Genomic DNA, 22,763 nt, shown 5'->3' with positions numbered 1-22,763 from the left:
TTTGAAAATATATTTTTTACAGTAGTCATTGCAATAAATAAAAGACATAAGTCAGGCATTCGGGAGATGAGATGCAATAAGTTGTATGCACAGGATGGTTTGAAACGTATTTTATTTAATCTATAATTTACTGTTCCTATTTTATATGTCACATGCTCACATATACACAAAATCAAAAAGAACCCAACAAATTTCAAAATGAACAAATAATGTATACTTTATTATGAAAACTGGTTTAAGAACACAAAGATTTAATGACGCATTTATTTATGTACTAACGTAGCCCTTTACCCATATCGCGAGGTATATGTGACCATCCATCTCAAACCGCTCGTAAAGTCGGCAAATTATATTTCGAGTTACAGTCCAAAATGTGTACAAAGCTTGTATTCATAATGTACCTAATAATTGTCCTACAAGTGTCTCATTTCAGTCCAGTCAAAATACCAATCTTTAATCCTATTGTTGAAGAGGATAATAAGCTTATACTTAAAGTAAATAGCTTTAGTCTTTGTTTGCTTTGGCTAAATCCTGTTCAAGTGGTGAGTTAACCAACAATTAACAATGAGAGGACATGTCCTGCACCTCGTTGACTTGGGGATGATTTGAAGTGACCGCCAATTATGACCATTTGATATTTAATACCAGCAATGTAGAAAAAGAGATATATTGTAGCACCAAAATAATGTACCTTTTTACTGAAGTAGCAAAGTTTAACAAGCTATAACCCCGCTTCTGGATATTGTTTGGAGTCAAATGATATATCATTGTAAAGCTTATGATATATATTTTCTAAATACGCAAGAAAACAAAATTGACCAGGGGCCGACTTTACGAGCGTTTCGATGTGGATCGTCACATATGTAAATGGATCGAGTCATCATTCGTTGAGTGCAGTCGCGTGTATCCCTTCTGCTACTACGGTGCAAGATTTACAAAGACATCCATCTTTTTGCCAGCATGTCTAAAGGTTTGTCCGGTTTTGTAAATTTGTTTTAAATTCTTTGGACATACGCTTATACACAGGGCAATACACTGTTTATAGGTTGATAAGGGTGGATGTTAACTTTTGATTGTAAAAATAACATAGGTTTAGAGGTATCATGGGTACAAGGTTTCTTTATAAGAACAACGTTTTGCCCGTTCTAAATTTTTCCCAATTAAAACAAGACAATACATAATTTAACAAAGCAAAAAACAAAAACAAACAAACAAAAAGCATTTGGACCGATTTTGGCCAATGTTTCTCGTACCCTATGTGTCAGAAGATAGAGGCAGATAAAGTCACTGCCAAAACGAAGAGAGAAAAGGGAGAGAGGTGAAAGATAATATTACATGCATTAAAATATAAATTTAGTATAGCGGTGTGCTATCTGCATTTTGCAGATAACATATTTACTGAAGATAGCAATATGTATCTATTGAAGATAGCAATCATGTATCTACTGACGATAGCACGAGCTATATACCTGATGAAGATATGACAAAATGTATAATAATATAGGTGAGTTTAATAAACTATGAGTAATGTGTTTATTTTGTTTATATTTCACATAGGAAATACAACTTTAAATCGATTAAAAAATATCAACTGCAGATATAAATTATAACAATTATAAGCCTATATGGTTTTTTTTTTCACAAAACAAACTTATAATATATGCCTACTGCAATCTGCAACAACGAAAAGATAAATAAGTAAAGAAGAAATTTTTCAACAGTCAAGACAGTTTAAGATTTATAAATCTTTTCAGGAAATGATTAGTACCTAACTGTGTTCACTAATCATTCCTGTAAAATTAATAATTATACTCAATGTAACAGAATCTGGCAATCAGAAAGAAAAACCACTTTCAAGAGATGCGATGAAATAAGATGAGATGAGATGAGATAAGATGAGATGAGACGCAATAATCTGCGCATAGCAGCCCGGCTAGCTCAGTCGGTAGAGCATGGGACTCTTAATCCCAGGGTCGTGGGTTCGAGCCCCACGTTGGGCGCGTTCTTTTACTTTTACCACTTTATTTTTGATTGATTGTTGGTTTGCTTTTCTGTAGGATAAATATTGTCGTTATGTTTTTTTCATTTATTTTGTTTTGATAAAGGTTGTAATTAATATCATACTTTATGGCGCACAATTATGTTTCTTCTTTCATTGATTGGAATATTTGTTCGATTTTGTTGTTTTAGTTCCTTTTTGGCACGGTGCAGTAAATACATTTCACTGTTCAACAGTTGACAAGCATGTGAGCAGAGAACTGCAATAAATGTTTAACACAACATTTGAGAAGCTGTTTTTTATGAACTAAACTAAATGATTGGAATAATATATTTTAAAATATATTTTAACCGTGGTCATTACAATAAATGGTTTCAAGGTTTCTTTATAAGGACACAGTTTTGCCCCTCCTAAATTTTTATCCAATTAAAACAAGACAATACATAATTTAACAAAGCAAAAAACAAAAACAAACAAACAAAAAGCATTTTGAACTGATTTTGGCCAATGTTTCGCGTACCCTTTACGTCAGAAGATAGAGGCAGATAAAGTCACTGTCAAAACGAAGAGAGAAAAGGGAGAGAGGTGAAAGATAATATTACATGCATTAAAATATAAATTTAGTATAGCGGTGTGCTATCTGCATTTTGCAGATAACATACGTATCTACTGAAGATAGCAATATGTATCTATTGAAGATAGCAATCATGTATCTACTGAAGATAGCACGAGCTATATACCTGATGAAGATATGACAAAATGTATAATAATATAGGTGAGTTTAATAAACTATCAGAGTAATGTGTTTATTTTGTTTATATTTCACATATGAAATACAACTTTAAATCGATTAAAAAATATCAACTGCAGATATAAATTATAACAATTATAAGCCTATATGGTTTTTTTTCACAAAACAAACTTATAATATATGCCTACTGCAATCTGCAACAACGAAAAGATAAATAAGTAAAGAAGAAATTTTTCAACAGTCAAGACAGTTTAAGATTTATAAATCTTTTCAGGAATTGATTAGTACCTAACTGTGTTCACTAATCATTCCTGTAAAATTAATAATTATACTCAATGTAACAGAATCTAGTCCTGGCCCTAGCTAGAACCCGGCCTACACCGGATAGGGCAGAGATTTTGACACTTGATTTGGGTTATTGGACCTTTGAGGTTAACGAATCACAGAGGTGCTTTTGCGAAAGCGGCTGCGAATTCGAGAAATCAAGATGGCCGCCGGCGCCATTTTGAAAATTTTAAATTTTAGTTTTCACTCAATATTCATGTGTAATACATCATTCTATAGGTTTTTGCATACAAGGAATCAATTTCTGACATTATTTTTATGATTGAAGGTCAGTATAACATGTTTACATTCAAAATGGCCGCCAAATGGTTGCCAAAAGATGGGGTTTTCATTAAAATGCATTTAGAATTCAATATTTTAACTTATTTGATGTTAAAAATAACCATGGGATGCTGATATTATGGTGACAACAAAGCATAAGTCGTCTATGTCATTTCTATCATCTCCTGGATATGTTTAAAAATCAAAATGGCTGCCAAAATGGCCGCCAAAATAGTCTTTTTTCATTAAAATGTGTTACAGGAGTATTATAAAGTACCAGATTTACAATGAAATGGTGCCAAACATTGTGTTCTTTTGTATTCAAAGTATCCCTCTGGTAAAGGGGTAACAATATGACATCGGCATCAATTAATATTATCTCATATGGGCATGTAAACATTCAAAATGGCCGCCAAAATGGCTGCAAAACATGATTTTTTCATTAAAATGGTATTTAAAACAGCATTTTAATAGATGTTGTGTTAAATATTTCCATGGAACGCTGATATAAGGGATATTTCTATCCCAATTTCTTCCTGCTCATGTGTTTTTACATTCATAAAAGAATCTTAAATCCTAAATTTCATGCAAATCGGACATTCCGTTGGCGAATTATGGACTATAACATACCGTATATTTCAATGGTCCATAGGATTGTGTGTTATACTTTCGTTGGCGACAGAATAAAATTCAAAATCGAACATGTTGGCCGGTTTCTCTGGAAAGGGAATATATTTGCAAGATTCCTCTTGCACATGATCATTATGCACCTAGTATATAAGGGGTCCCGTTGGTATGAGCATGCCGGCAGAATCATTTTACGACAGAATGTTAACCATATGCCATGAAGCTGAAAAAATGACATCTCCTGTAAAAACTGGTATCTTGAAAGTTGGTGTAACAGTCATTTAAAAGAATATAATATACTCTTTTAAATGACTGTTACACCAACATCCAAAATATTATTTTGGTGGCCAAGTTGAATTTTAAACATGCCCAATTACCCATAAGTCCATGCTGTTTTCCTATTACTGCTATGCTATAATGATTATGTGGGAAAATACTCTCCTTTTATGGCACCATCCCTTGAAAACCAGATACCTAGTGTCGCTGTAACAGATTTTGATGAAAAATAATATTTTGGTGGCCATTTTGGGAGTCACTTTTATTTCTTTGAACTTACCCATGGGATAATTTTGAATGACATATTTTACGTTACCCTTCTGCCACAAAGATATTTTTGGATCTCGAAGAAAGCACTCATGTGGCACCATTTCCTTAAAAAATCAGATAAATTACATGTTGTTGAGACATAATATTATCAATTTAAAACTACTTGCATGGTCATTTTGGAGAAAAAAAGAAAGGAAAGAAAGCACTATTGTTGCACATAATACATTATGTAAATTGTAAGTTGCTGGAAGGTATGGGTCTTGCTTAAAATGCCATATAGTTGAAAGCTTTCCATCCTGTTTCTGTTTTGCGGAATTTGATGGAAAACAAAAATAGACTATGGGGCAGGTTGGCCCACTTGTGCTGGGGCATGTTGCCCCCATTGTGTTTATGGGCAAGAGTTATGCATACTTTCTCCATTTTCACCCATTTTGTGTCAAATGAAGCAAAATACAATTTACACACCAACACTAGTCAGTTCCATGGATAAAATTGTTCAAAGGCGGAGTATAGTACAAAAAATCTATATTGTTGTCCTATTTGAGCACTTTTTGACTGGAAATAGCAATATTTCAATATCATATTTCTTTATAATTGGGAATTTGTACATAAAAAGTAATTCATCACTCAGAATAGTTAATAATGAACAAAAAAGTCAATTACAATTGTTATCCACAGCCTTTCAGTTTTTCGTTATGGGTTTTAAAAGATGATTGGTTAACGTTATTTCCTTGATTTTAGCTATTTCCTCAAGAATGACCCATGATGGCGCAAAATGAATTTTATTTTTTGATTATCTTGGAACTATGATAGGTGATATCTTACCGCAGTTGTAACTTTAGAATGTTTTATTGGAAAGAAATATGGCAATAACACACGGTTGTGCATAGAGGGCCAACCTGCCCCGTTTGGTGGGCCAACCTGCCCCGGCCTGGTTAATTTTCTTTTCGCTCTCTCCTACAACTACTATAACTTTTGTATAAGTCACAGAGCCATATAAATTTGTTAGCATTTACCTAGAGTAAACAGCTCTCAAGTATCAAATTGAGAGCCTCCTAACCCACAAACTGAGCTCTCCAGATAAGTGGGGAAAAAGGGGGCCAACCTGCCCCGGTCTCCCTTACTAGGTGCATAATGATCATGTGCAAAAGGAATCTTGCAAATTTATCTTATAAATTTATAATTTATATCTAGAGAAACGGGCCGAAATGTTCGATTTTGAATTTCATTCTGTCGACAACGAAAGTATCACACACAATCCTATGGACCATTGAAATATATGTTATAGCCCATAATTCGCCAACTGAATGTCCGATTTGCATGAAAATTTGGGTTTAGGTTTCTTTCATGAATGTAAAAACACATGAGCAGGAAGAAATTTGGATAGAAATACTCCTTTAACATTATATCAGCGTTCAATGAAAATATTTAACACAACATCTATTAAAATGCTGTTTTAAATATCATTTTAATGAAAAAATCATGTTTTTGCAGCCATTTTGGCGGCCATTTTGAATGTTTACATGCCCATGAGATCATATTAATTGATGCTGATGTCATATTGTTACCCCTTTACCAGAGAGATACTTTGAATACAAAAGAACACAATGTTTGGCACCATTTCATTGTAAATCTGGTACTTCATAATACTCCTGTAACACATTTTAATGAAAAAAGACGATTTTGGCGGCCATTTTGGCAGCCATTTTGATTTTTAAACATATCCAGGAGATGATAGAAATGACATAGACAACTGACCATAATATCAGCAACCCATGGTTATTTTTAACATCAAATAAGTTAAAATATTGAATTCTAAATACATTTTAATGAAAACCCCATCTTTTGGCAACCATTTGGCGGCCATTTTGAATGTAAACATGTTATACTGACCTTCAATCATAAAAATAATGTCAGAAATTGATTCCTTGTATGCAAAAACCTATAGAATGATGTATTACACATGAATATTGAGTGAAAACTAAAATTTAAAATTTTCAAAATGGCCGCCGGCGGCCATCTTGGATTTCTCGAATTCGCAGCCGCTTTCGCAAAAGCACTCTGTGATTCGTTAACCTCAAAGGTCCAATAACCCAAATCAAGTGTCAAAATCTCTGCCCTATCCGGTGTAGGCCGGGTTCTAGCTAGGGCCTGGACTAATCTGGCAATCAGAAAGAAAAACCACTTTCAAGAGATGCGATGAAATAAGATGAGATGAGATGAGATAAGATGAGATGAGACGCAATAATCTGCGCATAGCAGCCCGGCTAGCTCAGTCGGTAGAGCATGGGACTCTTAATCCCAGGGTCGTGGGTTCGAGCCCCACGTTGGGCGCGTTCTTTTACTTTTACCACTTTATTTTTGATTGATTGTTGGTTTGCTTTTTCTGTAGGATAAATATTGTCGTTATGTTTTTTTTCATTTATTTTTGTTTTGATAAAGGTTGTAATTAATATCATACTTTATGGCGCACAATTATGTTTCTTCTTTCATTGATTGGAATATTTGTTCGATTTTGTTGTTTTAGTTCCTTTTTGGCATGGTGCAGTAAATACATTTCACTGTTCAACAGTTGACAAGCATGTGAGCAGAAAACTGCAATAAATGTTTAACACAAAATTTGAGAAGCTGTTTTTTATGAACTAAACTAAATGATTGGAATAATATATTTTAAAATATATTTTAACCGTGGTCATTACAATAAATAAATAAAAGCACGTGACATATGAGAAAGGTTTTTAACACATACATAAATGACAGCCAGTGAAAGAGCATGTGACATAAGTCAGGCATTCGAGAGATGAGATGCAAAAAGTTGTATTCACATTTATCATTCAGTAGACATGAATAACGACATTTCATTGGTTAATAGCCAAATAATATAATTTCGTATTGTTCAGTGTTCATAAATTACCGTACAATATATAGCCGTATTATTCAGCTCTTTACCAGTACCGGCAATTAGCGGGTCTGCATACTCGCGTTGTATTGTACACTGTGCTGTGCGCGTATGCGATAGAGACGGCAATTACGCGCTACCTCGCGTCGCGTGCTAAGTGTGCGTCACGCGTTGGCAATGGCGCGCTGTATTACATGGCCTAGCGGTAGTTGCATGACAGAAAACTGTAAAGCATGCATGGAAGAGTTTGGAGTAGGCCTATAACTTGATCATTTTATGATTGTGGTATTATTTAATTATTTGTTTATTTATTTTATTTATTTGTGTTAAATTCATGTCTACTGAATGATAAATTCGTTACCCCCTGTCTGTTCATATGCAATACGAAAAATATCACTGGTTTTGAGGTCGTATCACACTCGGCCTGCGGCCTCGTGTGATACGACCTCAAAACCAGTGATATTTTTCGTATTGCATGAACAAACAGGGGATAACTAATAATATACCGGCTAGCTCAGTCGGTAGAGCATGGGACTCTTTATCCCAGGGTCGTGAGTTCGAGCCCCACGTTGGGCGATTAATGTATCTTTTACTGTCTTGTTTGTTTTCGGTTACTTGTTTGTAGTAATGTTACTTTTTATGTAGATTAAATATTTTTTTATTTGTAATTACCAAACCACCCAGCAAACACAAAAACGTTTTAAAAACGTTTTTATTTAAAAATATGTTATATTTTGGCTTTTGGTTTAGATAAAAACGTTTTAATAACATTAAAATGTCGGGTTATATAAAAGTCATGATAACGTTTTAAAACGTTTTGTATGAAAACACACTACAACAATATTTTTAAATGTATCAAAAAATGTTATTGTAAACTATTTTTACAAACATTTTTGCCAAATATTGTGTCAATACTTAAATAACATTTAATATGTTAAAATGTTTGAACCCAGCAAACACAGAAATGTTCTTAAAATGTTTTTTTTTCAAAACCTTTTAATAACATTTAAATGTCGGGTTATATAAACGTCATGGAAACGTTTTTAAAACGTTATTGAAAATATTTTGGGCAAACGTTTTTCACAAAATATTTTTTCAACCCCATAATAACATTCTGTTTAGAATGTTTTGTATCAAGTTTTCAAGAATGTTTTTGGAATGTTATTAAAACGTTTTTATACCCTTTATATAACCCGATATTTAAACGTTTTATGTAAAACATTTTTGTTTGCTGAGCAGTAGATTATCTAAAAATCTTGTTTAAGGTTATGAAAACGTTTTATACTCTTACTATACCCTTTGTATAACCCGACATTTAAACCTTTTATAACCTTTTGCGAATGATGTCGAAAACGTTTTGTGTTTGCTGGGCATACAGCGAACAGTAACGTTGTCTCTTGTTTCGTTGTTTGTAACATTGGTTCTATTTGTCCCAAGTTGCGCGGATCGTGTTTCTTTTGCATCCTTGTTTTTGTTTGGTTGTTGCTGATCTTTAGTATTGTTGCTTTCAATTGTTTTTTGAATATTTTCTTTCCGTTATAATTATTTTGCTTTTCTTTCTTTCCTTTAAAGAATAGTTGAATGTAGAATGTTAGAGTTTTTTCCCCAGTTACGTCAAATAGATTACGATTGAGCTATGTTTCATCTGGCATAACAGAAGAATATTCTTTAATCACATTCATCACGCTTTGCTATCTACTGAAGATAGCACACGTTATGTTTCATCTGGAAAAACAAAAGAATATTTCTTAATTACATGCATCACGCTTTGCTATCTACTACAGATAGCACACGCATACTCACATTGAAGATAGCACACGCGAAGTCACATGTTGCTATCTACTAAAGATCATGGCTGAAGATAGCACATGTAAAGTCACATTCTGCTATCTACTGGAGATAGCACATGAAGAGTCACATTCTCCTATCTACTGAAGATAGCACATGAAGAGTCACATTCTGCTATCTACTGGAGATAGCACATGAAGAGTCACATTCTGCTATCTACTGGAGATAGCACATGAAGAGTCACATTCTGCTATCTACTGGAGATAGCACATGAAGAGTCACATTCTGCTATCTACTGAAGATAGCACATGAAGAGTCACATTCTGCTATCTACTGAAGATAGCACATGAAGAGTCACATTCTGCTATCTACTGAAGATAGCACATGAAGAGTCACATTCTGCTATCTACTAAAGATAGCACATGAAGAGTCACATTCTGCTATCTACTGAAGATAGCACATTAAGTCACATTCTGCTATCTACTGGAGATAGCACATTAAGTCACATTCTGCTATCTACTGGAGATAGCACATGTAAAGTCACATTCTGCTATCTACTGAAGATAGCGGATTCATCACGTTTTGATATCCTACTAGAGATGACACACCATCACGCATAATAACCTTTTGCTATCTACTGAAGACACTATACTGAAGATAGCCCATGCATCACGTGCATCATGTTTTCAGCTAGATATATTCAGTTTTCTGCTAGATACGGCACACGTATAAAATACAGCTTAAAATCATTCAAAAATATCAACTGCAGTTATAGTATATGTTACTTACTAAGTTTCTTCACCAATCATTCGTGTAAAATTGATGATTATATTAAATGTAACATAATCTGGCAATCAAAACGAAAAACCGCATTCAAGAAATGAGATGAGATAAGATGAGATGAGATAAGATGAGATAAGATGAGATAAAATGAGATAAGATGAGATGAGACGCAATAATCTTAGCATATCAGCCCGGCTAGCTCAGTCGGTAGAGCATGGGACTCTTAATCCCAGGGTCGTGGGTTCGAGCCCCACGTTGGGCGGTTTCTGTTATTTTTTTAGATTTTTGATTGATTGTTGGTTTGAAATATTTTTGCTTTTTCTGTAGGATAAATATTATCGTCATGTTTTTTTTTCATTTATTTTTGTTTTGATAAAGGTTGTAATTAATACCACGCCTTATTGGCGCACATTGATTGGAATATTTGTTCGATTTTGTTGTTTTAGTTCCTTTTTGGCATGGTGCAGTAAATACATTTCACTGATCAACAGTTGACAAGCATGTGAGCAGAGAGCTGTAATAAATGTTTAACACAAAATATGAAAAGCTGTTTTTTATGAAATAAGCTAAATGATTTGAATAATATATTTTTGAATATATTTTAACAGTGGTCATTACAATAAATAAAAGCATGTGACATATGTCAGGCATTCGAGAGATTAGATGTTATCATGTGTATGCATAGCCCGGCTAGCTCAGTCGGTAGAGCATGGGACTCTTAATCCCAGGGTCGTGGGTTCGAGCACCACGTTGGGCGTTTTATGTATCTTTATTTGCCCTTTTTTGGTTACATGTTGTTTGTAATTTTTTACCTAGATTAAATATTTTCTTCATGTTTTTGTTAGTTTTATATTTCTATTTGTAATTACCAAACCATAAAGCAAACAGTAACGTTTCTTGTTTCGTTGTTTGTAACCTTGGTTCCATTTATTGTTTGATTTCGTTCTATTCCAAATGCATTTATTAAAAATTCAACGTTTGGCAAGCATAAGAACAGGGGCAGAGAAATTTGATAAATTATAAGATCAAAATAGCGCGTTTCTTATAGTCGGTATCTCATCTCAAAATCCCTTTGACTATATTTGCTTCTGTAATTGGTTTTCATTTATTTGTTGATTTTCGTTTATTTGTTGTTTTATTATCAATCCATAAGCGAACATTAACGGTTTTTCCTAGTTTCTGTTCTTATTATTTTTAATTTCAAAAGAATATTTTGTTGTCTTATTTCGTGTTGGGGTTGTTTTAAGGGATCTGGAATGAGTGTTTTGAGCGTTTCGACAGTATTTTTTGTGAGACATGAGAGCACATCAGACATATCGAATTGGAAAAATTGGAAATTCCCAGTGTCCCTAAAGAAGACAGGAAAAATGTTGCCAACATTTTTGGGAATTCCCAAGCCTAAAATAAAAAGGTGTCTTTTTCTTAGGAATTCCCATGTCTAATAATGACAATTTTTTTCTTGGGATTCCCAGAGCAAAAAATGGTGAAAATTTTTGTAGTCCCATGTCTTCTTTAGGGGGTGCCTTTAATTTCTGGAATAGCATAATGTGTGCAACAGCCCGGCTAGCTCAGTCGGTAGAGCATGGGACTCTTAATCCCAGGGTCGTGGGTTCGAGCCCCACGTTGGGCGGTATTTTTACTTTTACCGCCTTATTTTTGATGTCCTAAGTAGAGCAAATGTGAACAGGAAGCTGTTACGTGAAATCAGAGTTAAGCAGCTCAAATTCCTTGGTCATATCCTCAGAAAGGATGGTTTCGAGAACCTAGTATTGACAGGAAGAATAGAAGGAACAAGGAGCAGAGGCAGGAAGAGAGTGATGTGGTTATCAAATCTGAAAGACTGGCTAAAAGAAAGGGGAGCTGAACATAAAGCGATAGAGCTTCTGGAGATGGCTTATAACAGAGAATTGTGGCATGACATGATCGCCAACGTCTTAGGATATGGCACCTAGAGAGAGAGAGAGTTGGTTTGAAATATTTTTGCTTTTTCTGTATGATAAATGTTGTCGTCATGGTTTTTTTCAATTTATTTTTGTTTTGATAAAGGTTGTAATTAATACCACACCTCAATGACGAACAATTATGTTTCTTCTTTCGTTGATTGGAATATTTGTTCGATTTTGTTGTTTTAGTTCCTTATTGGCATGGTGCAGTAAATGTATTTCACTGTTCAACAGTTGACAAACATGTGAGCAGAGAACTGTAATAAAACACAAAATATAAAAAGCTGTTTTTTATGAACTATAAAGCTAAATATTTTTTGCAGTGGTCATTGCAATAAATAAAAGACACAAATCAGGCATTCGGGAATGAGATGCAATAAGTTGTATGCACAGGATGGTTTAAAACGTACTTCATTTTCTCTATAATTTACTGTTCCTATTTTATTTGTCACATGCTCACATATACACAAAATCAAAAAGAACCCAACAAATTTCAAAATGAACAAGTAAGGTTATACTTTATTATGAAAACTGGTTTTTAAAAGAACACACAGATTTAATGACACATTTATTTATGTACTAACGTAGCCCTTTACCCACATCGCGAGGTATATGTAAATGGATCGAGTCATCATTCGTTGAGTGCAGTCGCGTGTATCCCTTCTGCTACTACGGTGCAAGATTTACAAAGACATCCATCTTTTTGCCAGCATGTCTAAAGGTTTGTCCGGTTTTGTAAATTAGTTTTAAATTCTTTGGACGTACGTTTATACACAGGGCAATACACTGTGGAGTTTGACATGGATGGATGTTAACTTCTGTGATTGTAAAAATAACATTGCCACCAAAATGGCTTAGGTTATCATGGTTATATACGCTCAAGCATATTTAGAGGCATCATGGGTACAGAGTTTCTTTATACGAAAACAGCTTTGCCCCTCCTAAATGTTTCCCAATTAAAACAAGACAATGCAAAATTTGAAAACAAAACAAACAAAACATTTAAAAAAAAACCCAAAACACAGCATTTGGGACCGATTTTGGCAAGTGTTTCGTGTATACCCTATGCAGAAGATAGAGGTAGATAAAGCTACTGTCAAAAAAAAAAAGGAGAGAAGAAAAGAGTGGTGGACGAGAGTCACATGTTGAAACATACATGTAAATTTAGTATAGTGGTGTGCTATCGGCATTATGCAGATAACATATCTACTGAAGATAGCATTGTGTATCTACTGAAGATAGCAAATGTGTATCTACTGAAGATAGCACGAGATACACCTATCAAATATCATATATATATACACGTATCACTGAAAAGCCAAGTACGTGGTTACATTTTAGAAAATATTTCATACGCTGATTCCAGACGATAACTAAAAAGCGTAATGTTGTATTTATATAGGGTGAGTTTAAAAACAATCAAAGTAATGTGTTTAGTTCACTGAAGATGCAACTTAAAAACAATTTAATATATCAACTGTATTACAATTATAAGCCTATGTTACTTTTTCTTTCAAAAAACAAACTTTTAACAACGAAAAGATTGAAGCAAAATAACAGGCAATAAGTAGGCAAATAAGTAATGAAGAAAACCTATATTTTCAACAGTTTTAAGATTTACATATCTTTTCAGGAAATGATTGGTACCTAACTATCTTCACAAATCATTCGTGTAAAATTGATGATTATACTAAATGTAACATAATCTGGCAATCAAAAAGAAAAACATATTCAAGAAATGAGATGAGATAAGATGAGATAAGATGAGATGAGACACAGTAAGCTGAGCATAGCAGCCCGGCTAGCTCAGTCGGTAGAGCATGGGACTCTTAATCCCAGGGTCGTGGGTTCGAGCCCCACGTTGGGCGGATTCTTTTACTTTTACCGCTTATTTTTGATTGATTGTTGGTTTGAAATAGCTTTGCTTTTTCTGTAGGATAAATGTTGTCGTCATGTTTTTTTTTTCAATTTATTTTTGTTTTGATAAAGGTTGTAATTGATACCATACCTTAATGACGAACAAATATGTGTCTTCTTTCCTTGATTGGAATATTTGTCCGATTTTGCTGTTTCAGTTCCTTTTTGGCATGGTGGAGTTAATACATTTCACTGTTCAACAGTCACGACAGTTGACAAACATGCCGTGAGCAGAGAACTGCAATAAATGTTGAACACAAAATATGAGAAGCTTTTTATGAACTAATTGCAATAAATAAAAGACATAAGTCAGGCATTCGGGAGATGAGATGCAATAAGTTGTATGCACAGGATGGTTTGAAACGTACTTCATATAATGTACTGTTCCTATTTTATTTGTCACATGCTCACATATACACAAAATCAAAAAGAACCCAACCAATTTCAAAATGAACAAGTAAGGTTATACTTTATTATGAAAACTGGTTTAAGAACACACAGATTTAATGACACACTCATTTATGTACTAACGTAGCCCTTTACCCATATCGCGAGGTATATGTAAATGGATCGAGTCGTCATTCGTTGAGTGCAGTCGCGTGTATCCCTTCTGCTACTTCGGTGCAAGATTTACAAAGACATCCATCTTTTTGCTCATGTCTAAAGGTTTGTCCGGTTTTGTAAATTAGTTTTAAATTCTTTGGACGTACGCTTATACACAGGGCAATACACTGTGGAGTTTGACATGGATGGATGTTAACTTCTGTGATTGTAAAAATAATATTGCCACCAAATGGCTTAGGTTATATACGCTCAAGCATATTTAGAGGCATCATGGGTACAGAGTTTCTTTATAAGAAAACAACTTTGCCCCTCCTAAATGTTTCCCAATTAAAACAAGACAATGCAAAAGTTAAAAACAAAACAAACAAAACATAAAAAAACCCCACAGCATTTGGGACCGATTTTGGCAAATGTTTCGTGTATACCCTATGCAGAAGATAGAGGTAGATAAAGCTACTGTCAAAAAAAAGGAGAGAAGAAAAGAGTGGTGGACGAGAGTCACATGTTGAAACATACATGTAAATTTAGTATAGTGGTGTGCTATCGGCATTATGCAGATAACATATCTACTGAAGATAGCATTGTGTATCTATACTGAAGATAGCAATGTGTATCTACTGAAGATAGCACGAGACTACACCTATCAAATATCATATATATATATACACGTATCACTGAAAAGCCAAGTACATGGTTACATTTTAGAAAATATTTCATACGCTGATTCCAGACGATAACTAAAAAGCGTAATGTTGTATATAGGGTGAGTTTAAAAACAATCAAAGTAATGTGTTTAGTTCACTGAAGATGCAACTTAAAAACAATTTAATATATCAACTGTATTACAATTATAAGCCTATGTTACTTTTTCTTTCAAAAAACAAACTTATATACTGCAATCTTAACAACGAAAAGATTGAAGCAAAATAACAGGCAATAAGTAGGCAAATAAGGAATGAAGAAAACCTATATTTCCAACAGTTTTAAGATTTACATATCTTTTCAGGAAATGATTGGTACCTAACTATCTTCACAAATCATTCCTGTAAAATTGATGATTATACTAAATGTGACATAATCTGGCAATCAAAAAGAAAAACATATTCAAGAAATGAGATGAGATAAGATGAGATGAGATAAGATGAGATGAGACACAGTAATCTGAGCATATCAGCCCGGCTAGCTCATTTGGTAGAGCATGGAACTCTTAATCCCAGGGTCGTAGGTTCGAGCCCCACGTTGGGCGCATTCTTTTACTTTTACCACTTCATTTTTGATTGATTGTTGGTTTGAAATAGCTTTGCTTTTTCTGTAGGATAAATGTGTTGTCGTCATAAGCTTATCATATTTTGTGTTAAACATTTATTGCACTTCTCTACTCACATGCTTGTCAACTGTTGAACAGTGAAATATATTTACTCCACCATGCCATAAAACAAATGAATTTTAATTGTCGGATTATGTTACATTTAGTATAATCATCAATTTTACAGGAATGATTGGTGACAGTTAGGTACCAATCATTTCCTGAAAAGATATATAAACCTTACAACTGTTGAAAATGTTTGGTTTCTTCTTCTTCTTCTTCTTTACTTAAGTTATACTTCATGCCTGTTATTTTGTTTTAAATTAAAAGTTTGTTATTTGGACGAAAAAGTTAAAAAGTAACATATTGGTCTATAATTGTTATAATTTATATCTGCAGTTGATACATTAAAATGTTTTTAAATTGTATCTTTCGTGAACAACTGTGAGATATAAACGGAAAACACATTACTTTGATTGTGCATTAAAATCACCTTATGAATACAACATTACACTTAGTATAGTTATCTCCTGAAATCAGCGTATGAAATATTTTCTAAATTGGTGCATGTATTATAATTATCTTCAGTAGATAACTGTGTAATTCAGCAAATGAAATAAAATTCTGTGATAAAGTAGGCCAACTCACCTTTACAGTAATGCAATATATTGCTATATATTATATATATATAATCAGTAAGTATAGTTTATGCTATATCTCCAGTACCCATTGCTATCTTCAGTAGATAGCAGTGTGTTACTTGAATTTGATCTATGGGTCTCTCCCTTCTTCTTTATCCCTGCTTTCTCCAGCAAATTAAATATTATCAAAGTAGTACGTGTATCTTCAGTAGACAACAATGGGATAAAGAAAATAATACGATTCTGTAACCATGTATATACTTGGCTTTTCAGTGATACATGTATATACGGTATAATTTGATATTTGATAGGTGTAGCTCGTGCTATCTTCAGTAGATACACATTATTATCTTCAATAGATACACAGTAAATATGTTATCTGCATAATGCCGATAGCTTACCGCTATACTATATAGATGTTTATGTTTCTAGCTAAATGTTTTAAATATTATATTTGAAAATATATTTTTACAGTGGTCATTGCAATAAATAAAAGACATAAATCAGGCATTCGGGAGATGAGATGCAATATGTTGTATGCACATGCAGGATGGTTTAAAACGTACTTCATTTTCTCTATAATTTACTGTTCCTATTTTATTTGTCACATGCTCACATATACACAAAATCAAGAAGAACCCAACCAATTTCAAAATGAACAAGTAATGTTATACTTTATTATGAAAACTGGTTTTTAAAAGAACACACCGATTTAATGACACACTCATTTATGTAATATCGCGAGGTATATGTAAATGGATCGAGTCATCATTCGTTGAGTGCAGTCGCGTGTATCCCTTCTGCTACTACGGTGCAAGATTTACAAAGACATCCATCTTTTTGCCAGCATGTCTAAAGGTTTGTCCGGTTTTGTAAATTTGTTTGAAATTCTTTGGACGTACGCTTATACACAGGGCAATACACTGTGTAGGGTGATATGGATGGATGTTAACGTCTGATTGTAAAAATAACATTGCCACCAAATGGCTTAGGTTATACGCTCAAGCATTAGAGGCATCATGGGTACAGGGTATTTTCCCCAAGAACAAAGCTTTGTCCCTCCTAGACTTTTACCAAATAAAACAAGACGATACAAAATTTGTAGAAAAGCAAAGCAAAAACAAACAAACAAAAATCATCAACAACAACAAACAAGCAAAAAGCATTTGGGACCGATTTTGCCAAATGTTTTGCGTATATCTATCGGTATCGACATTATGCAGATAACGTATCTACTGAAGATAGCAATGTGTATTATTGAAGATAGCACGAGATACACCTATCAAATATCAAATATATGTGATGCGATCAAGCAAAATCAATCGGAACTCGGCAATATTGATTTTGAGATATAGCCAAACAAAGAAATTATTTCCTTTTGTTTCCTGTTGCTTTGGAAACTCTTTAATTGCACATATCTTTGGAACTGGTTGTTCAATTCAATTGGGTTTTCTGCAAAATCCAGCTTTGTAAATGCTACTATCCTATAAGAAAATGAAAATGTAATAAATTTATTTCCTAGTTCCGACTGATTTTGCTTGATCGCATCACATGTATATCGCTGAAAAGCCAAGTACATGGTTACATTTTAGAAAATATTTCATACCCTGATTCCATGATATAACTATTTTTGTTTGTTAAGTGTAATGTTGTATTCATAGGTTGAGTTTATAATAAACGATAAAAGTAATGTGTTTATTTTGTTTATATTTCACATAGAAAATACAACGTAAAATCAATCAAATATATCAACTGCAGATATAAATCATAATAATTATAAGCCTATGTTACTTTTTCTTTCAAAAAACAAACTTATATACTGCAATCTTAACAACGAAAAGATTGAAGCAATATAACAGGCAATAAGTAGGCAAATAAGTAATGAAGAAAACCTATATTTCCAACAGTTTTAAGATTTACATATCTTTTCAGGAAATGATTGGTACCTAACTATCTTCACAAATCATTCGTGTAAAATTGATGATTATACTAAATGTAACATAATCTGGCAATCAAAAAGAAAAACATATTCAAGAAATGAGATGAGATAAGAAGAGATAAGATGAGATGAGACACAGTAATCTGCGCATAGCAGCCCGGCTAACTCAGTCGGTAGAGCATGGGACTCTTAATCCCAGGGTCGTGGGTTCGAGCCCCACGTTGGGCGGTTTCTTTTACTTTTACCACTTTATTTTTGATTGATTGTTGGTTTGAAATAGCTTTGCTTTTTCTGTATGATAAATGTTGTCGTCATGTTTTTTTTTCAATTTATTTTTGTTTTGATAAAGGTTGTAATTAATACCATACCTTATTGGCGCACAATTATGTTTCTTCTTTCATTGATTGGAATATTTGTTCGATTTTGTTGTTTTAGTTCCTTTTTGGCATGGTGGAGTAAATACATTTCACTGTTCAACAGTTGACAAGCATGTGAGCAGAGAGCTGTAATAAATGTTTAACACAAAATATAAGAAGCTGTTTTTTTTATGAACGAGGTTAAATGATGTGAATAATACATTTTTAAATATATTTAAACCGTGGCCATTGCAATAAATAAAACTTCGAGAAATTTGCACCAAAAATGGTCAAAAAATGCAGAATTTTCAAAAAAATACATAAACATTAAGTTCAGAATTCTTAAAGCAAATCCAATTTTGATGTTACATACCTCGATCAATGACAGTTTCGTGCTAACACTTAGCACTTTCTCAAATTGAATGACCAATCCCTGCACCTCGACGGCTGCTACCTGCTGGAGCTGACGTTGGTGGCGCTGTTGGTTTTAGGACTTGGTCATATATGTGCGGAAGAAAGTAGTTCCTTCGTCTCTGTTGAGTGTTTTGGCCCCCTCTTCCTTATCCAAATGGCTTCTTTGATAAATCTCTTCTTTCTGTTCTGTTCTCTGTCTTTGATTTCTGATTTGTCCCATCCAATAACATGATTTTCCTCAGAGACATGGTCAGTTATTGCTGATTTATTATCCTCCCCTGTAATGGAGGCCTGTCTCTGAGAACGGGTGAAGGCTTTCTTGGAAGCTTTTTCAGCTTCTGTTTTATGTTCTTTGAGTCTGGTGCCGAAAAGTCTGGATGTTTCACCTATATAGGACTTGTCACAATTGAGACAAGGAATTTCGTACACGCAGTCTGATGTTTGAGTAACTTCCCGTTTGTCTTTTGGATGTACCAACAAATTTCTAAGTGTCTGATGTGGTTTAAATGCGGTTCGGAAGGTCAAAATTTTTAATTGATCTTCGGCTTTTCATCCCACCTACATACACAAACAACAAACTTATATACTGCAATCTTTACAACGAAAAGATTGAAGCAATATAACAGGCAATAAGTAGGCAAATAAGTAAAGAAGAAAAATATATGTTCAACAGTTTTAAGATTTATATATCTTTTTTAGGAAATGATTAGTACTTAACTGTCTTCACCAATCATTCGTGTAAAATTGATGATTATACAAAATGTAACATAATCTGGCAATCAAAAAGAAAAACACATTCAAGAAATAAGATGAGATAAGATGAGATGAGATAAGATGAGATAAAATGAGATAAGATGAGATGACACGCAGTAATCTGCGCATATCAGCCCGGCTAGCTCAGTCGGTAGAGCATGGGCCTCTTAATCCCAGGGTCGTGGGTTCGAGCCCCACGTTGGGCGGTTTCTTTTACTTTTACCACTTTATTTTTGATTGATTGTTGGTTTGAAATAGCTTTGCTTTTTCTGTATGATAAATGTTGTCGTCATGGTTTTATTTCAATTTATTTTTGTTTTGATAAAGGTTGTAATTAATACCATACCTTATTGGCGCACAATTTCACTGTTCAATAGTTGACAAGCACTGAGCAGAGAGCTGTAATAAATGTTTAACACAAAATAGAAGAAGCTGTTTTTTTTTATGAACGAGGTTAAATGATGTGAATAATACATTTTTAAATATATTTAAACCGTGGCCATTGCAATAAATAAAACTTCGAGAAATTTGCACCAAAAATTGTCAAAAAAATGCAGAATTTTCAAAAAAATACATAAACATTTTCGATTTTCGCCCAAATTTCAAATATTTTTGGTGAAGTTGGTCAAAATATGAAAAAGCGGCTCCTGGATATTTTTTATCTAGTTTTTACAAATTAATAAAAAATGGGCAACTGGAATGAGCGTTTTGAGCGTTTCGACAGCATTTTTTGTGGGACATGAGAGCACATCAGACATATCGAACTGCATTCTGAATACGAAGAATGTCTTCTGATAGCAAATAATTTTCATTTTATGAAATTCACGATATAATATAAATTTTATGACAAATTATTAAAATTTGATATTTTTCACATTTTGAGATATAACAGTCCTCGAAGTAAATTTTACAAATTTAATGATATAGTCTTAAAGTGTATGTAGCTGGGAGGAAAAGCCGACGATCAATTGAAAATTTTGACCTTTCATATTGAAGATATGGATTTTTTCGTGTTTTGGGAAAAAATCCATATCTTCAATACGAAAGGTCAATATTTTCAATTGATCGTCGGCTTTTCACCACCTACATACACTTTAGGTAGAAATCATCAGATTTATAAAGTTTACTTCGAGTACTGTTAAATATCAAAATATCAATTTTAATGATTTGCCATAAAATGTGTATTACATTGCGAATTTCAAAAATCAAAATAATTTGATATTAGAAGGCCATTCTTCGTATTCAGAATGCAATTCGATATGTCTGATGTGCTCTAATGTCCCACAATAAATACTGTCCAAACGTTCATACCCCTTCCCTTAAGAACACAAAGATTTAGTGACACAATCATTTATGTATTAACGTAGCCCTTTACCCATATCGCGAGGTATATGTAAATGGATCGAGTCATCATTCGTTGAGTGCAGTCGCGTGTATCCCTTCTGCTACTACGGTGCAAGATTTACAAAGACATCCATCTTTTTGCCATCATGTCTAAAGGTTTGTCCGGTTTTGTAAATTTGTTTGAAATTCTTTGGACGTACGCTTATACATAGGGCGATACACTGTGTAGGGTGATATGGATGGATGTTAACTTCTGTGATTGTAAAAATAACATTACAACTAAAGGGCTAAGGTTATACTCTCAAGCATCATGGGTACAAGGTACAAGGTTTCTTAAGAACAAAGTTGTGCCCCTTCTAAATTTTTCCCAATTAAAACAAGACAATACATAATTTAACAAAGCAAAAAACAAACAAACAAAAAGCATTTGGACCGATTTTGGCAAATGTTTCGCGTACCCTTTACGTCAGAAGATAGAGGTAGATAAAGTCACTGCCAAAACGAAGAGAGAAAAGGGAGAGAGGTGAAAGATAATATTACATGCATTAAAACATAAATTTAGTATAGCGGTGTGCTATCTGCATTTTGCAGATAACATATATATCTACTGAAGATAGCAATGTGTATCTACTAAAGATAGCTATGTGTATCTACTGAAGATAGCACGAGCTATACCTGATGAAGATATGACAACAATATCAAATATCAAATATACATGTATAAAACATGTATCACTGGAAAGCCAAATTCTTTGTCCCACTGTTTTCTACTGAAATCACATGTACTACTTTTTTTTTACTAATATTTCATTTGCGGATTACTCTTTTACTTTTTTTTGGAATTCCCAGAGCAAAAAATGATGAAAAATTTTGGAATCCCATATCTTCCACTGGGGGTGCCTTTAATTTCTGGAATAGCCCATTTTGTGCATAACAGCCCGGCTAGCTCAGTCGGTAGAGCATGGGACTCTTAATCCCAGGGTCGTGGGTTCGAGCCCCACGTTGGGCGATTTCTTTTACTTTTACCACCTTATTTTTTTATTGATTGTTGGTTTGAAATATTTGTGCTTTTTCTGTAGAATAAATATAGTCGTCGTGGTTTTTTTTTCGATTTCTTTTTGTTTTGATAAAGGTTGTAATTAATACCATACCTTAATGACGAACACTTGTGTTTCTTCTTTCGTTGATTGGAATATTTGTTCGATTTTGTTGTTTTAGTTCCTCATGTTTAGAATGTGGTGCAAGAAAAGTGTTTAATTCCTAAACACGCTTTTTGCAGTGTAGGAACGACATAAACCGGCTGTGAAGGAGACTATAAACTCTCAGGTTGAACGTTGAACGTTGACCCATGACCTCACAGACGAGAAAAATATGGCGTGGCAGTGTAATATTTCAACTCATAAGAAACTTATTTTATGGGACAATGCTTTCCACTTCAGTGGTGTAGAGAAAGTGGTAAAATGGCCATTCACACTCAGTTATATTCAGCACAGTGTTGCTCACTATGCAGCCTTTCCGCCCAAGGTCAGAGCTATCAGAGCGTGAGCTGCTATATTTAAAGAGGATGGCTCTTTAAGTCTTTATAGAA

The 22,763-nt window shown here is 33.7% G+C and overlaps 11 non-coding genes across 11 annotated transcripts; all 11 read left to right on the top strand.

The window, feature by feature from the left end:
* The first annotated feature begins 1,927 nt into the window (after positions 1-1,927).
* Trnak-cuu (transfer RNA lysine (anticodon CUU)) lies at positions 1,928-2,000 on the top strand. Its single transcript has one exon. It is a non-coding gene; the product is annotated as a tRNA-Lys (tRNA).
* A 4,790-nt stretch (positions 2,001-6,790) lies between these two features.
* Positions 6,791-6,863, top strand: Trnak-cuu (transfer RNA lysine (anticodon CUU)). The gene has a single exon. It is a non-coding gene; the product is annotated as a tRNA-Lys (tRNA).
* A 1,068-nt stretch (positions 6,864-7,931) lies between these two features.
* Positions 7,932-8,009, top strand: Trnak-cuu (transfer RNA lysine (anticodon CUU)). The gene has a single exon. It is a non-coding gene; the product is annotated as a tRNA-Lys (tRNA).
* Positions 8,010-10,188: 2,179 nt separating this feature from the next.
* Trnak-cuu (transfer RNA lysine (anticodon CUU)) lies at positions 10,189-10,261 on the top strand. The gene has a single exon. It is a non-coding gene; the product is annotated as a tRNA-Lys (tRNA).
* A 422-nt stretch (positions 10,262-10,683) lies between these two features.
* Trnak-cuu (transfer RNA lysine (anticodon CUU)) lies at positions 10,684-10,756 on the top strand. The gene has a single exon. It is a non-coding gene; the product is annotated as a tRNA-Lys (tRNA).
* Positions 10,757-11,556: 800 nt separating this feature from the next.
* On the top strand, positions 11,557-11,629 carry Trnak-cuu (transfer RNA lysine (anticodon CUU)). The gene has a single exon. It is a non-coding gene; the product is annotated as a tRNA-Lys (tRNA).
* Positions 11,630-13,737: 2,108 nt separating this feature from the next.
* Positions 13,738-13,810, top strand: Trnak-cuu (transfer RNA lysine (anticodon CUU)). The gene has a single exon. It is a non-coding gene; the product is annotated as a tRNA-Lys (tRNA).
* Positions 13,811-15,596: 1,786 nt separating this feature from the next.
* Trnak-cuu (transfer RNA lysine (anticodon CUU)) lies at positions 15,597-15,669 on the top strand. Its single transcript has one exon. It is a non-coding gene; the product is annotated as a tRNA-Lys (tRNA).
* A 2,795-nt stretch (positions 15,670-18,464) lies between these two features.
* Trnak-cuu (transfer RNA lysine (anticodon CUU)) lies at positions 18,465-18,537 on the top strand. The gene has a single exon. It is a non-coding gene; the product is annotated as a tRNA-Lys (tRNA).
* A 1,428-nt stretch (positions 18,538-19,965) lies between these two features.
* Positions 19,966-20,038, top strand: Trnak-cuu (transfer RNA lysine (anticodon CUU)). Its single transcript has one exon. It is a non-coding gene; the product is annotated as a tRNA-Lys (tRNA).
* A 2,073-nt stretch (positions 20,039-22,111) lies between these two features.
* Positions 22,112-22,184, top strand: Trnak-cuu (transfer RNA lysine (anticodon CUU)). Its single transcript has one exon. It is a non-coding gene; the product is annotated as a tRNA-Lys (tRNA).
* The last annotated feature ends 579 nt before the right edge of the window (positions 22,185-22,763 follow it).

This window comes from Amphiura filiformis, chromosome 20 (assembly GCF_039555335.1).
Source record: "Amphiura filiformis chromosome 20, Afil_fr2py, whole genome shotgun sequence".
NCBI lineage: Eukaryota > Metazoa > Echinodermata > Ophiuroidea > Amphilepidida > Amphiuridae > Amphiura > Amphiura filiformis.
This window is presented reverse-complemented; position numbering and strand designations above follow the sequence as displayed.